This window comes from Cygnus atratus, chromosome 3, assembly GCF_013377495.2.
Source record: "Cygnus atratus isolate AKBS03 ecotype Queensland, Australia chromosome 3, CAtr_DNAZoo_HiC_assembly, whole genome shotgun sequence".
Taxonomy (NCBI): Eukaryota; Metazoa; Chordata; class Aves; order Anseriformes; family Anatidae; genus Cygnus; species Cygnus atratus.
The window spans coordinates 6,633,721-6,645,263 of record NC_066364.1 but is presented as its reverse complement, the minus strand read 5'-3'; positions in this window follow the sequence as shown (position 1 = coordinate 6,645,263).

Sequence of the window (11,543 nt, the reverse complement as noted above, 5' to 3'; positions counted from 1 at the left end):
ATATCAAGAAAGATTTTGCTTCCCCCAGTTGCAGAAATTATGGCAAACAACTCTTGAAAGGCAGCAGTGGAAGAGGATGGAGTTTATTCCTCAGTTTATTGCAGGTGGTGTCCATGATATGATGTTGCCAGTGCTAGCAGCAAACCACATACCTCAAGTCCTGATCTTAGTCCTCATCTTAACTGGTCTTGACTTGCTTTGCTTGCTATAGCAGCAAAGCAGTCAGGTGGCTAACCTGTAGCAGCAAAAACAAATGGTCAGATGGTTATTCTTTTAAACACAGACCCTGCTAAGAGGCTTTAAGCCTTGGACTTGATCATATTTAGTAAGGTTTAGTCATATCATAAAAGGCAAAAGTCCAATAACCACATGTGAGCGAAAATACATAGCATACTACTACTATAGTAGTATACATACATACTACTAGCATAGTGCAGGATCATAGATCACTGGAAAAGCAACTCGCTAACAACAGTATAAAATATCCCCGAGCAAACCACAAAATTGAAGTGAAGAAACTATTGCCATCAACAGCAATTTGGGTAACTTGAGGCACTGGCACTTGACAATCCTCAGCTGGTGACCACAGGAAGTCACAGGCAACCACAAGGGTGAGAAAGTAGCTTGGAGAAGAGGGAGAGCAATAAGACAATGTAGCCTGTATATTGCTATTAATTGGTGATTTCACACCTTTAATTTTAATTAAATTATTTAGATTGTGGATGCATGGGTATCATTTTAATTGGGCTAGTAGAAGCTTTTGCCTTATTTTAATTGGACTAGTCATTAATTCTTATATGTGTATATGAGTTCCATAACAGTATTTTGAGTGTACCAGGATACGTTTAGGATGTGGTACCAATGCAAATGTTGTGAACTGACTGATGAACTACTTTAGCAGGGCTAAGTGAAGGTACAAGACTTACAGTTTCAAGTTGTGGGACAATTTTTTCCAGGAAAATTCCCCTTGGAGGGAAAAAAAAAAAAAAAAAAAAAGACATAGTTGGAAGATAAGTAATCAGGTATGTTCTATTGGCTGGAGAGAACCAAGACACTGCTGGTCTTCCTAAGCTTGGAAGAACCCATTAGCATATTACCTTTCATGTCAAGACTGTCATGAACAGAGAAACGAAAGTCAAAAAGTCAATAATGAGCATGCTTGCAATAACACAAGACTGAACAGTTGATTTTTTTTAACAAAAAAAAAAAAAAGAGAAACATCCTTCAGCCTACCAGTACATAGAAATTTTCTATTTCTAGAGCAGCCTTTTAATGAATTAATAATTGAATACAAAAGCCTCAAAAATATTATCAGAATAGAAGGACTTCAGTTACTGGTACACATCAGCACTGTAATGTACTTTTTCAACAAACAGCACGAAGCACATTGCAGCCCCTGTGAACTGAATCATTTCCACCACAGTGCAGTATTCTTGGTGCAGCACATGGAACATCGGTTCAAAGTAGCTGTGGCCACGTGCCAAATTCAGGTTGCCTTGCAAGCCTGTTCATTCACATGGTTGTAAAAAAAAAAAAAAAGCGTGCCTTGATGTTTAACATCACACTGACCAGCTGACATAAAACTTAAGTAACTCTGCTCTGCTTATGTAGTTTCAGCTTGGCTACACACAATGGCTTGAGAGAGGAGAATGTGAGTAAAAGAGCCTCATCCATCAGGATGTGTCCATCCTAATTACTCTTAGGGCACTCACACTCTCTCATTGAGAAGTAAATGCCAGGGCTCATTAGAGGGCAAGGCTGTGCGAACCTCCAAGTCATGCATCATGACATGTGACAGAATTAATTAATCCAATGCCAGTGCAGAGCTTAAGGCACAGAAGAGCTCAGTGGTGGTGGGTGCCATTCTCTCTTGGGGCCTCATCTTCTAGCTGCCAAAACACGTTAACTGAGTCATTGACTATGCTAAAGCTACTAGTACCACTTTGGGTGATATTTTAAATATTAATTCTTGGATGCAATTTGTCAAGTGGAGCAATTGTGCACATGTCCAACCCTTCCCTGTTGACGTGTCACTTGGATGAGCTCTAACGCTCCTGACATTGAGATCTTCCCCACAATGACCAACCCACTGAGACACCTTGCACCGCAAAGGATGGTGATGCAAGTGCATCAGTCAGTCCGCTGCTATCGAAATGAAAGCTCTTGAGAGGTTACAGATTTCTGGGAAGGAGCAGATACAGAGTTTTAAAACAATGCACAATAATTTTGCAGAAGGATTTGTATAGGTTGAGAAGACATGGCAAGCAACTCAGGACTATATGCAGTGTCCAGTAACAAATTTAAGACACATCCAAAAATTCCTCATCTCCAGAGAGCAGAAAACTGCTGATCTCAAAACTACCCATGAAGTCCTCTCTTGGGAAAGGTGAAGTGTGGAAGACACTATTCTAAATAAAGAATCATGAAATTAAAGAAAGAGAGAAGGGAGGTGACATTCCCTCCATTTAGAAATACTGTTGAGATTTTTTTTGATGAAGAGAAGATCTCAATGGCTAAGCAAACAGAGAAGTGGGAAAAGAGTATGTTTACATTAACAGTCCTAATCAGGAAAAGAATCCACACTCATAAGTAAAAAGGAACAGAATATGTGTATGATAGGAGTAGTGCATCCTCACTGCACCAAAACCTCACAGCTAATTTTCATCCACAGATTTCAGATTAGAACAGCAATATACCACCAAAATCCAATTCTTCATTCATTTTGGATACCAATCTTTCAAATTGTCCCTGTGTTGTGGTTTAACCCAGCCGGCAGCTAAACACCACACAGCCGTTCGCTCACCCTCCCCCCTCCCTCTCTGGGATGGGGGAGAGAAACGGGAAAGTGAAGCCTGTGAGTTGAGATAAAGATGCTTTATTAAGACAGGAAAATAATAATAACAATAATAATAATAATAATAATAATAATAATAATAATAATAATGTGTACGAAACAAGTGATGCACGATGCAATTGCTCACCACCCTCTGACCGATGCCCAGCCTATCCCCGAGCAGCCGGCCCCCCCACCCCGGCTAGCCACCCCTATATATTGTTCAGCATGACGTCAGATGGTATGGAATACCCCTTTGGCCAGTTTGGGTCAGCTGTCCTGGGTCTGTCCCCTCCCAGCTCCTGCTGCATCCCTAGCCTGCCCGCTGGCAGGACAGAGCAAAAAGCTGAAAAGTCCTTGGCTTGGTGTAAGCACTGCTCTACAACAATTAAAACATCAGAATGTTATCAGCGCTCTTCTCATCCTAATCCAAAACATAGCACCCTACCAGCTACCAGGAGGAAAATTAACTCTGTCCTAACTGAAACCAGGACACCCTGTGCTGCGCAATTCTCAGTTGAGCATTCAAGTGAATGGTAGGGCTCAAGTCACAGTCCAAAGAAAGTAAACAAAAAATCAGAATTTGTTCTTTTGGCCTCTAAGGCAAGTTCACATTTCTTTAACAGCCTGTCTTCACCTGCTCACTATATTTTAGCTGCAAGTTTCTTGGTGCAGAAGCTTTCCTTCAAGATTTGAAAATTTGTATCCAAACTACCACTATTATTTGTCAATACACAAACTAAACTCAGATTTCTCACTAATAAACAATCTGACCTTTAAGTTATGAATTGGTCACCTGTAAGTTCTTGAAAAGTTACAAGGGAACTGATAGCATGAAAACTTCAATAAGTTTTGTTTGTCAAAACAGAGCTCTCTCCCTCTGCTTGTAGGTAACTGCATGTAGTGCCAATTCTTCTGGACAAATAGCTTAAGTTAGATAGAAAGGGAAACTATGTTCTTATTCTTCCATCCCCACAAAAAAAATAATATATATATTATTCTTAATACATAATCCTCAAGTGAAGCAAAATATTTTCTATGTGAAAAGAAATTGTATGGATATGATATGGATATATGATTTTCTCCTAACTTGTGCACAGCAGCTATCTCCACTGCTCCACAATCAGCTGAGCCTACAGGGGTGCATGTTCCAACACATCTAGCTATGGAGGATTCCTTAATTCCTTTCTTTCTTTCACCTAGAACAACTTTTCTCAGATGTCTTGTCCAAAAATCTCTCAGGCACCTTGCTATGCCTTGAGATGGAACCTACATACAATGAGCTCATATCAATTACTGCAGATAAACAGACAGTTTAGGTCTCACTACTGCCAAAAGCCATTTCATCTCACTACAAAATCCATGCCTGTCAGGCAAACTGTTCTCTAAACAATCCGTTTTCGTAGGAGTGGAGAACTAGGTGTAAAACTGGACCTAATTCAAACTTGTTCCATACACATCCCTGCAAAACAACTTGTAGCAACCTCTTCTGCAAATGTAAGCAATGTCTGCTTTAGCATGCCCATAGGAATATTTTTTTCAACTTGCTGCATACAAAAATTATGTGATCAATCAAGCCATTAATTCTGTCCCCTGGGCCTGCAGAACTTACCAAAGGTAATGCTTTAAACTAGGCCACATGCTGACAGGTCACTCTGACCATCTGGTATGTCTCACTTCAACAAAGCCTGTCTCAGGCAAGGATAGCACTTTGGGATCTTCTGATTTTGGCCTGTGGTCCCAAGTCTCCAAAGAAGAGGTACAAAGCAAATAACTAAATAAAAAAGTAACAGCACATCATGCACAGGCAAGCAGACTTCTGGAGTTAATTATACCATATGAAGATGTCATATATGAAGGCTAAGATTCATCTCACCTAGCACAAGTTCATGAAATATTAAATATCTGAATTTTGAACACCTATATGGTTTTTATATTTAAGCATGAGACAAATAAACAGAATAGAGCACTTTCATCATGGAAGCATTCAAAAGAGGAAATAGGTTAAAAAAGAAAAATGGAAAAACAAAGTTTTCTCAACATTTTGAAAAGAAAATTTTTGAAGTGAAAGGCCTCCTCAGTACTCACTTCTAATCTTTTTATCCCTGAGAATATACACTACTTCAGAAAATCTAATGAAAATTAGGCAGTTGAACTAGTTTCTTGGTCTCCTAAGGAAAAGAAGACTACCAATTGCACTGCCCAAGTTTCCCCCAATAAATTTTGAACTTATTAATTCCCTTCAAAATATAAATTAGTAGAAATCTATGATATAAGTATATCCCTTTCAACATTTTGAAAAATGAGTAAGAACATTGATAAAAGACATGCAGAACCACAACTCCCAGGAAAGAAAGGAGGCAAAACCATCACTTGTGTCATTGATAGAGGCTAATGTGGTATTAACTTTTGTTTACTGTCCTCACTCTGAGACATTAAACATCTCAGGCAGTAGAAACTCCAATATTTCTGCATACAGGATCTCTCTTTCAACATCTGCTAAAGTTAAGAAGCATGGACAGAAGAGAGCAAGATTGGTTTAGAAGGAAGACATATGTTTATGGATAAACAATAATAAGAAATCAAGCTTCACCAATTCCCCTGCTCATGGAAAAAATGGTCAAAAGAAAACATACTGAATGACATACATACTGAATGTACTTATCACCTATTTGGGTTGTTTGGCTGGTAGACCCTATTTGTGTTGGTAGGGTTGTAAATGTGGGCAGACCCCCAAATATAAAATGAAAGAATCATCCACTGAAGAGTCTAGGGAAAAAAAAAAAAAAAAAAAAAAAAAAAAAAGCAACAAGATGAGCAGAGTTGCAGAAAAATACAAGATAGTAAAATAACAAAAAAAAAAAAAAGTTGTTTAATCTGAAATGGAAACTATACAAGCCAGACCACTGACCAGTGCCAAAATGCGTTGAAAAGTAAATAATATTGCTCCCCGCCTGTGCTAGAGAGGACAAGAAGGCAATGAGGATAACATTGCCAGAAAAGAGGTTCATACTAGACATCTAAAAACATCTAGTAAACGTCTAGTAGAAATAGTTTCAGAAGAGTTAGGGACAGAGATGGACTCGATGATTTCTCACATTCCCTACTCTTGTTTTTTTTTTGTGTGTGTTTTTGTTTGCTTGTTTGTTTTGATAATACAACATAACTAAAACCATTTATGAAAAAAAAAAAAACGAAAAAAAAAAAAACAGGGCACATAAAATATTGATGTGACCACCACAAGGGGTTGCCTGTCTAAACAAGGAGAGCAATTCTGAAATGGATTTTCAAATGTTTTAAATAGCGGAATACAAAGAACAGGGAACAGTATTTGATTGATCTGTGTCTACTTGCATTTCTCTACTTCGTACCATCAGTTTAAGAATGCTTTCAAACACGTGTTGGCAGAGATTAGCCTCACGCAGACTGTATGTTAGTGAACTAAATGCAGTTCTGGATGGATTTGAAACAAGAAACTTCCTGTTTGAATATTGACTGCTCAGACTTGGTTTGGACTCCCTCCTCTGCAAATAAATAAATAAAATGTTCCCTTTAAATGTTTCCTTTAATAGAAGGATTTGATCTGAATTTGAAAGCAGACTCCCTCCAGCAATTTCAGCAATGATTTTATCTTTTAATTGGTAGAAAGTGTAGCATCTTCGTACTATATTTAGTTTCCCTAGATACAAAAGTGGATTCCAAACACTTAATTCTGCCTACATGGAATCATTAAAGACACTGGTGATAGTCTGATGAGGTGGAAAATCACAACACACCTCAGTTCATAACTGTCCCTCATCGACTCTCACCATCTTCATTGCAAATAAAAATAAAATAAAATAGATCATAGAATCATAACATATCCTGAGTTGGAAGGGATCCACAAAGATCAAGGAGTCCAACTCCTGGCTCCACACAGCACCACCCAAAACCAGACCCTATGTCTGAGAATGTCCAAACACTTCTTGAACTCCGGCAGCTCGGTGCTGTGACCACTGCCCTGGGGAGCCTGTCCCAGTGCCCGACCATCTCTGGGTGCAGAACCTTTCCCTCACACCCAGCCTGACCCTCCCCTGTCCCAGCTCCATGCCGGTCCCTCGGGTCCTGTCGCTGTCCCCAGAGAGCAGAGCTCAGCGCCTGCCCCTCCGCTCCCCTCGTGAGGGAGCTGCAGGCCGCCATGAGGCCTCCCCTCGGCCTGCTCTGCTCTGGGCTGAACAAACCAAGGGGCCTCAGCCGCTCCTCACACGCCTTCCCCTCCAGACCCTTCACCACCTTTGTAGCCTTCCTTTGGACACTCTCTAATAGTTTTATGTCCTTCTTAACTTGTGGTGCCCAAAACTGCACACAGCAAGAAAGGACACTTTTTTATTGTTATTATTATTTTAATTTTGCAGTATATTAGACAAGCTTTAGCCTCTCCACCTTTCTTAGGAGGAGCTAAAAATTAGTACAGTTTAAAACTAACTTTGGAACACTCATTCTATATTGTATTCTTGAAACAGCTCAGGGACAATTAACCCTAAGCTAAAATACTGAATTTTAGAATAGTATCAGAAGAACTAATATTTATGTTATTGTCTGAGAGGGTCAGAGTCTTCCTTAGCATTAATACAGCTAACAGCTATGTTATTACACTTAATAGCTAATAAAAATAAGGATGCCTTCAGGTATGCAGAGTTATGGATCACTTTGGCATTTGCAAAAGAGTAATAATTTCTTTCATGGAGAACTCAAATTAGGATTAAAAACAATTTTTCCCAATTAAGAATTATTTTTTTTTAATGTTTTGCTACCATCTTCCTGAAGATACATCATCTCAGGAAGCTTCTTTGATCTGTTTTCAAATAACTCTGCTGGTCCAGCCTTAATCATATTAAACACAATACGATTATTCCACTGGTCTTGTTTGCTCATGCGAGTGCGCGCACACACACACACACACACACACACACTTCTCTGCTCTGAGGTTCTCCATGAGTGCATGATTCCGCATCACTCATAACAGGGCACAGAGCTGCTAATTACTGTGCTGTAAAAGTTACACAGCACTATTAATCCACTGCAAAATGATCAACAGCAACTGTTTGACCTCCTTTCCCATAAGCACAGACAAACTGGTAGTCAAGTATGTCTTGAACAAAGTTCTGAACTTAAAGGAATATAAACTTTACTTATTACATGAACAACAACAACAAAAAGAACAACAACAAAAAACAAATGAAAACAAAACAAAATAAACAAACAAACAAAAAGAATCAAACAAAAGTTCCTTATTCTCAGTTCCCAGGGTCTTTACCAAGTTGCATCACAAAAATCCTCTCCCTGTCTTTTCTCCAAAATACTCACTGTTTCCTCATCACAGAGACCCTCCAAATTTCCAGTCTAAAATGGCTCCATTCTGTGACGGCAAACCACTTTCCTATGCATCTTTCACTGGAGATAATGTACTTGGGTTTGTATCTGCCATTATTTCAGCTACAAACTTCCCTGTTATTCCTGTATGTTTTTGTTTGTTTGTTTGTTTGTTTAAGCTAATCTAACTTACACCATGATTTTAGCGAGCAGTTTTGGTTAAGATTTCACCCAACATATCACAATAGGTGTAATCAGGAGAAATAAGTCTCTACTTGTGCATTGACCACCTCTCCAACACTATCCCTTAGATATAATAAGACTTCAAATTTGTGGTTCTCAGTTTTGCTCCTGCTTGCTTAGTTTTTGAATACATTGGTAACCTGTTGGTTGGTATTTGTGTGCCCACACATACAGCTGTATCCTTTTGAGTTGATAGAGAGGGACTGACAAAAACTTGATGTTACTGATGGAGCCCGATATCACACTGTGTTGTGTCTTCACACATGGGTCCCTGTTTTCCTGAAGTCCACAATACCAGGACTTATCCCCCATCATACAGCATTACAACCAGTTGTACGACACAGGTAGAGAAGGCAACACTAAGTATACCTCAAAGTTAGCCTTGCTGACAAAAAAAAAAAAAAAAAAAAGTTATCTGGAGCTGTAGCCTAACATGCACAAACCTGTGCAAAAGCAAAGATTTTTCTTGCAACCACAGAGAAAGGGGACAGTCTATTATGCACCTGATTACCAGGTCATTCATACTGTGTGAATGGATTATTAAAGCTGTTATAACAATTGCTATTGGCTAAACTATAATCACTAGTAAAACACTCTGTGATAAACTCATTTCTTGATGGTATGAAGCGGGGGAAAAGGAGGAAGGACCTGTCTGTGGAAGAGTTTTTCTGACCTGCACCAATTCACCTAGAATTAAAGTGTCTGGTCACTGGCACTTCCCAGAAGCATTTTGCCCCATTGTGTGCTTCCCTGTCACAGATGAAAGAGTGCATCTTCTTTATATATATATTATATACATTCAAACATTTATATAAGATGTATATATTGAGATCATATACAGATATTAATATTAATGTATTTAATATGTGATTTATAGAGCTATATAAATATCCAGATGAAGAGGGAACACAGCATTAGAGAGAAAGTTTGGAGCTAGATGATCTCAGCGCCCAGCACTTCAGGCAACTAGTATGCGAACTGATTGCAGTCCTTTTCCTTTTCTGTTGTACAGCTTAGATATTTGTTCCTTTTGCTTTTGCCATGGGCTTTTTCCTGATTCTTACTCAGTGATGAATAGAAATCCTTCTCTAATGATCGGTCTGAGTATATACCTATTTGTTATTACGCTGGATCTGTCCTGTAGATCAGATAACTCTTTCCCCATTCCAGCATTTATTTCCCCAGTGTATTACAGAATCTGATACCATTTCAGCCTTCATTTTGCCTTCCAAATAAATGAAGTACCTTCTCTTTCTTTTTGAAGAAAGTCACAGTTCATCACTCTCAGGATCAGCTTTAGTTTATCCATCTTCATTTGGTGTGAGACATTACATCCGAGATGAGTTGCTACATACATCACGTACCTGGGGGATTCATGTTCCCTGTGATTTTTGAAAGACTTCTCTGGCACAATTTAGGAGCACATTCAGCTTTCTAACAGCAGGGGAATGAGGGTCTATGTCCAGCTTGTAATGGGTCAGTCCTTCATTCAAGATAAGCTGGGCTTAAACAATGTAATAGCAGTTCCTTGGTGTTATTTCCTAAGGGCATACCTTGGACTTCATACTTCTCTACCTCCACCCTCTCCCATCTTTTCAGACTTCATGGTGACTGTTTCCATCAGCCACATTCCTACTAGCAAATTCTTCACCTAAACTTAAGCTGACTGTGTGGACCCCAGAACATTTTCAAACAAGGCAAACTAGAACCCCACCAACAATTTCCAACCATTGTCCAGAAACCATTCCCAGAAAGTACTTTGGATGTGGCCATGCTGTTCTGGAGACCAGATGATCCTCATAGCACCCAGGTACTGGATGACATCTGGACCTACAAGCTATCTGCAATCCTGCAGATTTTCCTAGTACCGATGCACTCAACTTGTGATGTTTCAACCTCTTTCAGGTGAAGCACTATCACTGAGAATAGATACAGCCCTGGCTTATTGCTGATGGCTTAAATCAGATCAAAGCAATATATTTGTCTTTGGACTATGGCCAATTTTTGTCTCTGTAACAATCAGGTATGGACATGAAGAACTATGACAGTCTGTCAGTCCTGAGATAAAATCGACAACTAATTTTTAATTTCCCTGTCAATGTGTTTTATGAGAAATGGCTTATGTTAGATGACTGAATGCAAATTATTGCAGCATGGCACTGAGGTTGCCCAGAGAAGCTGTGGATGTCCCCTCCCTGGAAGGGGTTGGATGGGGCTTTGGGCAACCTGGTCTGGTGGGAGATGTCCCTGTCCATGGCAGGGGGCTTGGAATTGGTTGATTTTAAGGTCCTTTCCAACCCAAACCTCTCTATTAATCTAGGAAATACACCCACAATAGACCGTATTTAATAAAAGATGTAGACCAAAGAAGAGAACCGAGTGACTGCAGCACATATAGAAACATACATACATACATAACCAGAAATCATGCCCAAAGAACAGACCCAATGTTCTTTTTTTTTTTCTAAGCCTTTCTTTTATGAGGTTCCCACTGCAGTATAAGTTATACTACCAGAGGGATGGAGAAAACTTCTGTGCAAATAAGAGGGCCCTCTCCACTCAGTGGATTAATTTTACAGTCTTCACACTGTGGTAGCCTGATGTCCCACATCACAACTGAGTAGAGCTCCAGTAAAAACGTGTAACCTGAAGTGTTATCCACCAAAAATATTTTCTTCCTAAAGGAATAAAAGATTTAGAAACACGCACACCCATGATGTTTTATAAACCTTCATCTTAACAATTCCCAGTGTTCAGAAGAGGTCTGTTTATGTATTTGAAATCCCTTGCTGTTCACAATCTCTCTCTCTAAATGGTGATGCATTCATGTTATGATCTCTACTGTGGTATGGGCAGCTCCCAGACAGAGGGCTGGACCTTATAACGCAAATAAAAACTCAAAATAAAATCTATCCAAGAAGCAGAAAATGATTTAACAGATAAACTCTTCTTAATTGCAAATGCACCATTTCAAGATAGCATCCTCTGGAAGGCACAGAAGGAAAAATGAAAATTACTGGAAGTTTATCTGGAGCTTTCCCAACTTTGAGAACAAATCCCTTAAGGCTAACATCTTCATACTGAAGTAAAGAGAGTAGGGAAAGACTCAGGTGTT